This window comes from Spinacia oleracea, chromosome 4 (assembly GCF_020520425.1).
Source record: "Spinacia oleracea cultivar Varoflay chromosome 4, BTI_SOV_V1, whole genome shotgun sequence".
NCBI lineage: Eukaryota > Viridiplantae > Streptophyta > Magnoliopsida > Caryophyllales > Amaranthaceae > Spinacia > Spinacia oleracea.
Window position 1 is genome coordinate 90,607,258 of NC_079490.1, and position 13,339 is coordinate 90,620,596.

Sequence of the window (13,339 nt, forward strand, 5' to 3'; positions counted from 1 at the left end):
CCCTTAAGGTACTATAAATTTCGGCTAAATAGGGCAAGAATATGGCTGATTTTTCTACTTAAAAATCTTAGCTTTTTATTGTTTGAATACTTGAAATCCTCGATGTAAATATGTGACCCTAGGCACCTATTTATAGAGTTATGGAAAAGGACTTGGAATCCTATTAGGATACTAATTTATTTAATTAGAATCTTATTAAAACTCTATTAAACAAATTCTATCTTTATTAGGATTAGGATTTAATCATATGACGAATCCCGGTAGCCTTAGGATTCGAGTAACACACTTCGAGTGATACACTAGCACCGTACGCAGGCCTTGCGGCCCACGCACAACACCAGCCCTTTCTCGACGAAGCCCATGCCGCAGCCCCGCGTGCCGAGACCGCTGCTGGGCCTGGCCTTTGCGCTGGGCCTGGCGTGGCTTGGTTGTTGCGTGTGGTGCGTGTGGCTTGCTGGGCGATGGCCCGGCTTCGTGTTGGGCCTTCGTCTGGCAGGCCTCGTCGGATGTTAATTCGTACGATACGCTTCCGATTAAATTCCCGATTCCGGAATTTATTTCCGATACGAACAATATTTAATATTTCCGATTCCGGAATAAATTTCCGTTTCGAACAAATATTCAATATTTCCGTTTCCGGAATTATTTTCCGATTTCGATAATATTTCCGATTCCGACAATATTTCCGTTTTCGGTAATATTTCCGATTCCGGCAATATTTCCATTTCCAATAATATTTTCCGATACGTACCATGTTTCCGTTTCCGGCAACATCTACGACTCGGATAATATTTATATTTCCGATACGATCCATATTTCCGTTTCCTGCAATATCATCGTTTCCGGAGTATTCATTTCTTGCCTTTGACGATCTCAGCTCCCACTGAAACCAAGATTCGTCGATTCCGAATATCCATAGATGGAGTATTTAATTCCATTAAATACTTGATCCGTTTACGTACTATTTGTGTGACCCTACGGGTTCAGTCAAGAATAAGCTGTGGATTAATATCATTAATTCCACTTGAACTGAAGCGGCCTCTAGCTAGGCATTCAGCTCACTTGATCTCACTGAATTATTGACTTATTAATTAATACTGAACCGCATTTATTAGACTTAACATTATATGCATACTTGGACCAAGGGCATTATTTCCTTCAAATACCAATGGAGTTCGGATTAAAGCTGTCTAAAGCTCAAGAAGAACCTGAGGTCGATGCTACATTGTATCGAAGAAGGATTGGTTGCCTCAGGTATCTCTTGCACACAAGACCAGATTTATCATTCTCAGTCGGAATCTTAAGTAGATATATGCATTCTCCACGTGAGTCACATGAAAACGCATTGAAACAAGTCTTAAGATACCTTCAAGGAACTCTGAGTTACGGGTTGATCTTCAAGCATGGAGGATCAAAGAAACTTGTAGGATACAGTGACAGCAGTCACAATGTGGATGAAGATGATGGAAGAAGCATTACAGGTTATGTCTTCTACTTTGGTGAAACCCCAATAACATGGTGTTCTTAGAAGCAACAGACTGTCGCCTTATCGTCTTGTGAAGCCGAGTTTATGGCCGCAACGGAAGCTGCAAAACAAGCGATATGGCTTCAAGACTTGTTAAGTGAAATTACGGGACAAAACATAGAAAAAACATTAATTTGTATCGATAACAAGTCAGCCATTGAACTCACAAGGAATCCTGTTTTCCATGGTCGAATCAAGCATATTCACAAACGATATCACTTCATCCGAGAATGTGTCGAGAATGATCAAATTGAAGTTAAGCATGTTCCCGGAACAGAATAATGTGCAGACATATTGACAAAGGCCCTCGCAAGGATCAAATTTAAGGAAATGAGAAGTTTGATTGGAGTTCAAGATCTCAACGGAAAGAACTTGAAGCTTAAGGGGGTGAATGTTGGATAAGCTTCAATATCTTGGAGCCAAAGACTTTCTAGATCAACCTAGATTAGAAATAGGCTCATTGTAATCCCAATAGAAATAGGAGTTATCTATTTCCTAAGGATAGTTAGGATTGTAATAGGATTAGAAAAGGATCTCTAAACCTATATATATGACTGCCGAGTTGTGGTAGATCATTAATTAGAATAAAAGTTGTTTAGTTTTGAGTTATTTTCTAAACAATTAATAAAGAGAGCAAGTTCTTTATTAAACCTGTGTTTGAATTTTGTCACTTTAACCTCTCTTGAAGTCAGCATATCGAACCTAGTCATTACCTTATTGATATAAGTGCCCTGACTTAGTCCAATCATCTTTCTAGAGATATCTCTGTAGATCTTGATACTAGTATGTACTGTGCTTCTCCTACATCCTACATCGAAAAAATATTTCCCAAGCCAAATCTTGACAGAGTTCAACATAGGAATGCCATTTTCAATAAGTAATATGACATCCGTACATATAATACTAGGAAAACAATATTTCTCACACTGACCTTCTTGTATACACGAGATTCAATTTGTCTGCATTCTTGAAAAAGCCAAACTTGCTGACAGCTTCATCAAAAAATATATATTCCATCTCCTTGATGCGTGCTTGCTTTAATCCATAAATGGATTTCTTAAGCTTGCATACCTTTTTACCATTCTTTGGATCCTCAAAACCCTCAGGTTGTGTCATAAACACAGTTTATGTTAAAACGCCATTTAAGAAGACAATTTTGACATCCATTTGTCATATTTCATAATTGTAATATGTAGTGATTGGTCAAATGATCTGAACATACTTCAGCATTGCAACTGTTGAAAAGGTTTTATCATAATCCACATCGTGGACTTGCTTGTATCCTTTTGCAACCAATCTAGCTTCAAAAACTTATAGTTTCCATATTTATCCTTTTTCAACTTATTGAGAGCCCATTTGCTTCCTATGACTTGGTAGCCATCTGGAAAATTGACCAATTCCCATACTTGGTTTTAAAACATGGGGTTATTTTAGATTGCATGGCTTCTAGACATTTCTTGGAGCTAGGGCTCGTCATTTGTTAGTCACAGGCTCATCGCTATCTAGCAATAGAATTTCATGGCTTTCAGTTACCAAAATACCGTAGTATCTATCTGGTTGAACCCCATACCTTTGCGATTTACGCGAGGTAGCAACTCTAGCTAGTTATTGAACCTCACCATACACTTATGAAGTTCTATGAGTTTCATCTTGAATGTCATTTTGACCATTCGATAGAGTTTGTTGTTCGACTCGAAGTTCTTCGAGGTCTACTTTTCTCCCACTTGTCATATTGGAAATGTGTTATCTCTCCAAAAAGACACCATGTCGAGCAACAAACACCTTGTTCTAAGATGAATCGTAGAAAAAAATACCCCTTTGTTTCCTTTGGGTAGCCCATAAGGATACATTTGTCAGATTTCAATTGAAGTTTGTCATAAATTAATCTTTTGACGTACACTTCACAATCCCAAATCTTAAGGAAAGACACATTTGGAGGCTTTCTAGTCCATACGCATATGGAATCTTTTCGACATCTTTAGACTGATCTCTCTTCAATGTGAGAGTTGTTGTGTCAAGTGCATGTCCCCAAAATTCTATAGGAAGTTCATCCTGACCCATCATTGAACGAACCATATCAAGCAAAGTTATATTCCTCTGTTCAGACATAATATCCCATTGTGGTGTTCCAGGAGCAGTCAATTCTGACATAATTCCACAATATTTCAGATGGTCATCAAATTCATAACTCACATATTCACCACCTTTATGACACCGTAGTGCTTCTTCATTCTGAAAATCACTAATTTTAGTAAAGGATTAAGACGTATGCTTCATTAGGTAGACATAACCATATCCACTGAATTCATCAATGAATGTAATAAAGTATAAATCACTTCTAGCATTTGAAATCATTGGGCCACAAACATCAGTATGAATGAGGCCTAATAGATCACTTTCTCTTTCTCTGACTTTAGAGAAATGTTGCTTTCTCATTTTGTCAAGTAAATATGATTCTTAGTTAGCAATACCTCTAAGTCATATGGCTCTAGAATTCCTTCTTTCTAAAGATTTTTCATGCGTTTCATGTTAATATGGCCTAATCGACAATGCCACATATAGGTGATATCTGAATCTTTCGTTTTGTCTTTTTAGCAATTATGTTATAAACATGTTTGTCGAGATAAAGCACATAAAGTCCATTGACTTATTTTGCAGATCCATAAAACATCCTTTCAAAATAAATGAGCAACTATTGTCTTTTATTTCAAACTAGGTGTCTGGACGCGCGCTATCGCGCGCGAAAGCTCACCGGAAAAAATGAGAGAACTAAGCTTTTCACCACATTGCAAGTGGATTAGCATATGCAAGGTGCCAATTACTAAAACATAAAAAGTATTTGTTGCAAAATATTACTCCCTCCGTCCCTTAATACTCACACCGCTTTCTTTTTCGGGTCGTCCGTTAATACTTGCACCACTTCTATAAATGAAAATCTTTTTCAATATTATATTATTTCTCACACTTACGTACTAATCTACCTACACCCCTACTCCCTACAAAAAATCATTTAAAAATTCACACCCCACACTCACCACTCTCCACTCTCCACCCCTTACACATTTCCCACTAACTATATTAAAAAAAATACCCCACTATCAACTAACACCCATTAAATTAATAAGTCAATATAAATATCTTAAACTCCGCACCAGTCAAACCAGTGCGAGTATTAAGGGACGGAGAGAGTATATGAACTTAACAAATTAAAGTCAGTCAGAAACATCCTCTTTGGTATAGTATAATAGTAAGAGTAAGACAACACGCATCAAACCTTTCCACCCCAATATTTGGCCTTGTTAGCCACTCCCCATTGGGGCCGGACCGTAAAAGTTGATCCCACCTAACATGTATGGGATGTACCTGAACATGAGGTTTTATCCAGCAACCTGGAAACTAATTCCCCAAGAAAAATGGCTCAAAATATGAGTCAAACTCAACCGTACTGAAACTCTAGAATACACAAAAGCAATGCCTAATTAACAGAAGCATTCCCACAGTTCCAAATAGCGAGTATAACAGAAATAACACAGTATCTAGTGGAATAAATTTAATTTTTTCCAGAACAAAACATCTGCATGACGATGTCAATGAGAGATCAATTAGAACTTTATCTTTGTGGTTTGTGTTAAATATGCATATTTACATTTAAACTTTGATTTAGTAGGTGTAGCCCTTGAAGAACATTTCCTTTCGTGCAAACGAATTAATTTGCCTTGGTATGGGTTAAAAGGGACTTCTGGGTTGCTTATACATTCCAAAGATGCCCTTGCCACGTCTTAAGCACACTGTATCACATTAAGGTTCAAGGTGGCTTCCACTTCAGACAGTCCTCTAGACAAGCTATAGAGCAGGATAACCAGAATATTGTTACTCTTGGAATTTAAAAAGAAACCAAGAAAGACTATTCTGAATACGATAAAGTAGTTTTTCTAGAACGCTAGACACCACATCGTATATCTCTTGGCTAGTCGATCTTGGAGGATTTCGTTCCTTGCTCACATACTCCTTGAAAGATTCAGCAAAGCTACTAACCGCATCAGCACGGCAGTCGTTCTTCAACCTTTTGTTTGACTCTCCAGATGCTGTTTCGGAAGTACTCCCACCTTCATTTTCAGTCTCCATTGTAGTAGTTGATTCATCATGTTGCTCTGCGCCGTCACCAGTAGCTCTGTCCGAGGCAAATAATGTGCAAATATCTTCTCAATTGTCGATGCATTTGTTTAGATATACAGAGAAGAGGTCTGGGGTACTTCCTGTCCAAATTAACAACATTACACAAAATATGAATCATATTAGCACAAACAGTTAATCTGAAACTACAAACAGTACTGAATTAGCTGAAAATAATAGAAGAACAGAGGTCTGTTTTCTTTGGTTCAAGAAGCTAATTAACAACAGCAGCAGCAGCAGCAAAAAAGGTCAAAAAGTAAATTAGGCACTGTTGCCATAGCGACAGAATATCTGCATAATTTAAATTACAGAATATCAACATATACATACCACCAGCATATCATAACTCCAATCACGGTCAAAAACACGATAACATAAAAAACAACGAACCTCGAGTTGAGCTCTTGGGTTTCACCACTAGAATTTATTTCAATTGCAAACACAAAACATGCTGATGTTAGACTTAATAGTTATAGCTTACATGAGTTGGTTAGTACTAACTTAAAAATTAATCCATAACCCATGGAATTTCATTTCGTAATTGACCCAAACCAGTTGATCAAATAACAAAGTTGTGTTTTAACAGTTAGCACCAAGCACTGCACATAAGAATTTTGCATAGAACAAGATAACTTAGCATAATACGTAGGCTAAGATAACTACCTAGCAGCCATACTTTAAACTTTATATTCATCATAGAATAGCTTCAACTGGAATCTATGTCACGAATACTAACTCAGCCAATGAAGTAGTCAGTTCCAACAATATCCATCAGAGATTAAAATTAAAAAGAATATATACCAGTTGAAGCTAATAACACAAGGCATATCAAGTATCAACTGAACAACCCATTTCAATAAAAAATCATAACTGCAAGATCAACAAGTACTTTTGGATAGACAAAACATACATCGTACTTGAAAAAAAAAACAGCCCCCATATTCTAAAGCTTTAAGTACTTTTCATAACTAACTGGCTTCTTCAAAACAGAGGAGGTAGGTATCAAATTTTAGTTTTTTCCTTGTTGACAGCTTGAATGAATCAATACACATGCTTGAATAAAGACATACATGTAATCAAAATTCTAAAAATAAACAAGCTATCCAGCAAGACATACCAGTTACAGTTCAAACTGATACATCAATTAGCTGTTCTTAATTTCATAACTACGCATAGGAAGATGGAAATTAGCAACCACGGAGAATGAATATCATAATATACATGTTGTTTCGCACAAATCAAACCCTAAGCTCGCAATTTTTCGCACATCTCAAACACTAAGTTTGCAATTTTTCGCACAAATCAAACTCTAAAAATCAAAATCGGAAAAATGTGTTAATTAACACACAAAAATAAGAATAATTCATGTAATCATTTTATTAGTCAAGAATTGAATAAAATCAAACCCTAAGAATACAAAATTTGGAGAAAAACAAACCCAAAAAAGTTAGAAAATTGTACCTCCTCAAACAGAAGATCGATTCGCGTAGGAGAGAGTAAGAGAAGAACTTGGAGGCTGAGCTCGAATATGGCAGGCATGAGAGAGAGTGTGAGGCTGCTCGAAGATGGCTAGGCACGAGAGAGAAAGTGTAAGGCTGAGAGATTACTGAGAGCGAGAGAATCAGAGAGGTCAAGATACCGTGATTTTGGATTTGAAATACCAGCTATTTTAACGTAATTTCAAATTCCAGTTTTAGGCTTTAATTTTAAAAGGCTTGGAATTGGGCCAAATCCAATTCCCAATACTTTGCATTCCCAAATAGATGATTTGGCCCAATTCCCACCTCCTCTGTTTTGAAGCCAATGAAAGACTCATATCCAAACAGGCCATAATACAAACACGTACATACAAGCTTGGCTATCCATCTAATCATAAGCGTCCTAAGATTCCCGACCCGACCCGACCCTCTCACAATTCAAAGCCCTAGCTAGCTACAAACTATATCTTGTTGCTTGTTAAATTATCATTTCCAAAACATAGATTGTCATTTACGGATTACCTCATCATCCACATACAAATGTAAATTCTTTTTGTTTCCATTTTATCCTTCAAAATGGTTAGTACTCCGCATTGTTGTACGTGATATAGTCTTACCTCGTTGTCATTTCTAATAACCAGAACATCTTCTCTGACAACCTTTCTTGTTACTTTTGGTTTGGGCCATGTAAGGCTTCATTCCCAGGCTGATTTATCTTTGTGCCAACTGCACTACAAAATACTCCCTATTACATCCAGAATATTGTTCTAATAATACAACAGGGCCTAATTAGAAAAAGGCCCAACTATTTGAGCTACTTCTTGAAGGAAATAATGCCCTTGGTCCAAGTATGCATTCAATGTTAAGTCTAATAAATGTGGTTCAGTATTAATTAACAAATTAATAATTCAGTGAGATCAAGTGAGCTGAATGCCTAGCTAGAGGCCGCTTCAGTTCAAGTGGAATTAATGATATTAATCCACAGCTTACTCTTGACTGAACCCGTAGGGTCACACAAATAGTACGTAAACGGATCAAGTATTTAATGGCATTAAATACTCCATCTATGGATATTCGGAATCGACGGATCTTGGTTTCACTGGGAGCTGAGATCGTCACAGGCAAGAAATGAATACTCCGGAAACGATGATATTGCCGGGAACAGAAATATGGATCGTATCGGAAATATAAATATTATCCAAGTCGTAGATGTTGCCGGAAACGGAAACATGGTACGTATCGGAAAATATTATTGGAAATGGAAATATTGCTGGAATCGGAAATATTGCCGGAAACGGAAATATTGTCAGAATCGGAAATATTATCGGAATCGGAAAATAGTTCCGGAAACGGAAATATTAAATATTTGTTCGAAACGGAAATTAATTCCGGAATCGGAAATATTAAATATTGTTCGTATCGGAAATGAATTCCGGAACCGGGAATTTAATCGGAAGCGTATCGTACGAATAAGCATCGGACGAGGCCTGCCGGATGAAGGCCCAGCACGAAGCCAGGCCATCGCCCAGCAAGCCAAGCGCAACAACCACACGCCAAGCATACGACCAGGCCCAACGCAAAAGCCAGGCCCAGCCGAAGCTTGGGCGCGCGCGGACAAGGCTGCGACAGTGGGCCTTGCGCTGTGCGCTCGGCGTGGGCCGCAAGGGCTGCGTGCGGGTGTGCGGTGCTTGTGCGCCACTCGTGTGTGCTACTCGAATCCTAAGACTACCGGGATTCGTAATATGATTAAATCTAATTCTAATAGATAAAGTTTGTTTAATTAAGAGTCCTAGTAGGATTATAATTAAATAGATTTGTATTCTAATAGGATTATAATTCCTTTCCATAAACTCTATAAATAAGTGCATAGGGTCACATATTTACATCGAGCATTCAAGTATTCAAAGTGAGTTTTTGTGTCAATTCCGCATGTAAAAGGCATTCTAAAATTTTGACGAACGCAGAATTCTCAAATTCGAAGCCTAACTATGACTTTCGGAGGTTTTAGTTTTTCGAATGCAAAATTTCGTAAATTTAAGATGTTAAATTAAATATTTGCGATTCTTGTTGATAAATCTTGAATTTTTGATTGACCTACTGTATATGTTTAACAAGTTTGAATGCCTAGCCTTGTTAATTATGCAATCTAATTTGTAATTATGATTAATTTGTTGAAAATTAGAATAATTTAGAATTAATTTGATTTTCATAATTAATTATAATTTAATTAGATACCTATGATTAAAAACCACCATAAAAATTGTAAATTTATGATAAATTTTAAATTTTTATGACCTAGACTTGAATCCATGTTAATCGGAAATCAATTGAATAATAAATTTTCGATTTTTTCGCCCTAAAATTATGAAATTAATATTATTTATTAATTTGTCATTAATTTTAAATATAAATTTTTTAAATTTTATGCGATTCGTTCATATAACTTGCACGCACAAAGCAATGGACGCTACGTGTTACCCTTAAGGGGTGTTGTATAGTGCGGGCATGTGACGACGAGCAAGGGAGCTCGTCGCCCATGCGGCACGAATGCAATGAGCAAGGCCATGGTGCACGAGCACAAGGCAGCAGCCCTGCCTTGTGTAGTGGGCCGTGAGCAATGGATGAATGGGCGAGGGCGAAAGCAGGCACAGCAGTCGCGTGTGGGCAGCAAGCGAGCTGCGCCACAACGCGCACTGCCTCGCGCAAGCTCGCGTGCCACGAGTGCTCCGCCCAGCGTCGATGCCTCGCGCAGCGAGCGATGGCTCGCAGGATCAAGCGAGCGCAGCGAGCGCTGGCTCGCACAAAGCGAGCGCTGGCAAGAGCGCGCAGCGAGCGCTGGCCCGCATAAAGCGAGCGCTGGCTCGCATGCAGCGAGCGCTGGCGAGCGAACGCAGCGAGCGATGGCTCGCGCGCATCGAGCGCTGGCCCGCGCGCAGCGAGCACCAGCTCGCGTGATGCATTGCGAAGGACAGCAGCAGCAGCTATGCGACGCAGCGCATGGGCTGCGCGCACATGGCCAGCGATGGCTGTGTGCGTGTGGCCCATGGGCGTACGTTGCGTGGGGTTGTTGCGTTACGATTAGATCGTTTTGAAATTTTAATTTGAAATTTTCAGTTTACGTAATTTTAATTAATTTTAAAATTAATAATTTAAATTATTTTCTTGGATTTTAATTTTGAATATTGTAATTATAATAAATTTTATTTATTCTAATTATTTTACTAAAATTAAAATCATGAATTAATTTAAATACGACTGAAATGAAATTAAACTTTTTGGATTCAATTATAAATTTATATGAGCTTTAAATTTTAATTAAATTTGTATGTTTCCGGTTAGACTAGAAATACATTTTTATGTTTAAAATTAGTCAAGCATATGAATTTATTGGTTTAAGTGGGAGCGCTTTTAGTCATAAACTCTTGATTAGGTCTACAAATCCTTAAGGTTAAAATAACTTGATTAGAATTAATAAGGACTGAATAATTGGTAGATTATTGGTGCCCTTGATTAATTGCTGCAAATGTTTACGTGATGCATAATGTGTTTTACTAACCAGCTATGTGGGCCATTCATGATAATGAATGGGTGAATGGTATATATTGTATATGTACTGTTTTACAGGTTATGAAGTGACTAGTATGGCCCAAATAGGATAGAAAATATGGTATGCGTACCATTAATTTGAATGTAATTGGTCTAAAGTACCAAAGTTGTTTTTCAATTTAAATATGGTCTGCGTACCATCAAATAGTTGTAATTAGTTTTAATTATAGCTTATCCTATTTGAAGAAAATGGTGCCTCCCACGGAGATTTTCAAGACGGACTTTGAAGTTAAATCTTCAAGATGAAGTCGGGCCATACTAGATCACATTTATCTTATGCATGTTTTAAGTTATTTATTGCTTTTAAATATGTCTTAAAATGCATGAGATCAAAAGCTTTATTATGTTGCATGATTAAGGATTTTAGTTCACTTAAAATCTAACCAACATAGTAAGAGCCTTAAGTTCCAAACTTAAAAATTGAGTTAAAAGGTGCCATGCCAAAATATACACTTGCTTGGATATCCTTTACATCAATCTAGTAATAGTTTTCGCTCAGCGAGGTGTTACTTATTGGTCCTAAAGGGGCAAGGTACACAAATAATTGTGAGTACATGTTAGTTTTGGTGAAACTCAACGATATAAGTAAGGAGTCCTTTTATGTCGTGGCAAAATCGATAGGTTTACCTAATAAGTTCTTAGACGTACCTATCAACCAAGAATAGTTTCTAGACTATTAGCAAAAGGCTTTTGCTTACCTAAGATGTTTTAGGATTAAGTCGACAAACTGTGCTTAGTTCTTCAATGATTTTAGGATCTTGGAATCATTTTATTCACACCTGCCGGAACACATAACTTGAATAAAATGCTTAATAAACATTGAATTATGCATGTATGCTAGAATTTAAGTTTATTAAGAGAAACTGTGAATGGTTATTTATTTGTTTATTCTTTTCAATTGTAGTCTTAAATATGGCAAACAACAATTCATTCAACATTCGATCAATTCTCGAAAAGGAGAAGTTGAACGGGAAGAACTTCCTTGACTGGCAAAGGAACTTGCAAATAGTTCTTATGCATATGGCAAACAACAATTCATTCAACATTCGATCAATTCTCGAAAAGGAGAAGTTGAACGGGAAGAACTTCCTTGACTGGCAAAGGAACTTGCAAATAGTTCTTATGCAGGAAGAAAAGGAGTATGTCCTAGAAGAGGCGATGCCCGAAGCCGCAGGCGACGGGGTCACTCAGGCAGCCCTCAATCGTTGGATTGATGCCAACAAGGATGTGAAATGTCTAATGCTCGCCACCATGAGTGCGGATCTGCAGAAAACGTTCATCAACTCAGATGCTTTCACAATCATCAGTGAGTTGAAGAACATGTTCCAAGATCTGGCTCGAGTCGAAAGATTCGAGACTCATAGGCAAATTCTTGAGACCAAGCTTAAGAAAGGCGAGCCCGTAAGTCCACATGTTCTCAAAATGATTGGACTCATTGAGAATATGAGTCGGCTGGATCAGCAATTTTCTCAGGAAATGGCTATAGACACCATCCTCCATTCTCTTCATAGCGGGTATGATCAGTTCAAACTGAACTACAGTATGAATAGTCTGGACAAAACGCTCACTGAGCTTCACGGTATGCTGAAGACCGCTGAAAAGACGCTCAAAAGTGATAAGCAGGATGTGCTTATGGTGCGTGGGGGCAAGTTCAAGAAATCTGGAAAGAAGAGGAATGCTAAGAAAGGTGGCAACAAGGCCAGCCCAACTAAGCAAACTGGCGCCAAATCTGTAAAGAGGAAGGTCAGTCAACCCACTTCTAAATCCGAATGCTTCTACTGCAAGAAGAAGGGGCATTGGAAGAGAGATTGCTTGAAGCTAAAGGAAGATCAGAAGAACGGAACAGTCGTTCCATCTTCAGGTATTTTCGTTATAGTATGTATACTTGCTAATTCAACTTCTTGGGTATTAGATACAGGTTGTGGCTCACACTTATGTTCCAATCCACAGGGACTAAGAAGAAGTAGAAAGTTAAGCAAGGGTGAAGTCGACCTACGAGTGGGAAATGGAGCACGGATTGCTGCATTAGCTGTAGGAACTTATTATTTGTCGTTGCCCTCCGGGCTAGTTTTGGAACTGGAAGAGTGTTTCCATGTTCCAAGTCTTACTAAAAACATCATTTCAGTTTCTTGCTTAGATGCTAAGGGATTTTCCTTTTTAATAAAAGACAATAGTTGTTCGTTTTATTTTAAAGAGATGTTTTATGGATCTGCTAGATTAGTCAATGGACTTTATTTATTAGATCACGACAAACAAGTATATAACATAAATACCAAAAGGGCCAAAAAGGATGATTCAGATCTCACCTATCTGTGGCATTGTCGATTAGGCCATATAAACTTGAAACGCTTAGAAAGACTTCAAAAGGAAGGAATTCTAGAACCATTTGACTTAGAGGATTATGGTAAATGCGAATCATGTTTACTTGGCAAAATGACAAAGCAACCTTTCTCTAAAGTTGGAGAAAGAGCAAATGAACTATTGGGTTTAATCCATACAGATGTATGTTGACCAATGAGTACAAATGCTAGAGGTGGTTTCAGCTAGTTTATCACTT

General features: G+C 37.8%; 1 long non-coding RNA gene across 1 annotated transcript; it reads right to left on the minus strand.

Annotated features, from left to right (window-relative positions):
• Positions 1 to 4,984: 4,984 nt before the first annotated feature.
• On the minus strand, positions 4,985 to 8,201 carry LOC110776732 (uncharacterized). Its single transcript, XR_002530239.2, has 2 exons — positions 7,160 to 8,201; positions 4,985 to 5,781 (listed from the first exon to the last, which is right to left on the minus strand). It is a non-coding gene; the product is annotated as an uncharacterized lncRNA (long non-coding RNA).
• Between the last annotated feature and the right edge of the window lie 5,138 nt (positions 8,202 to 13,339).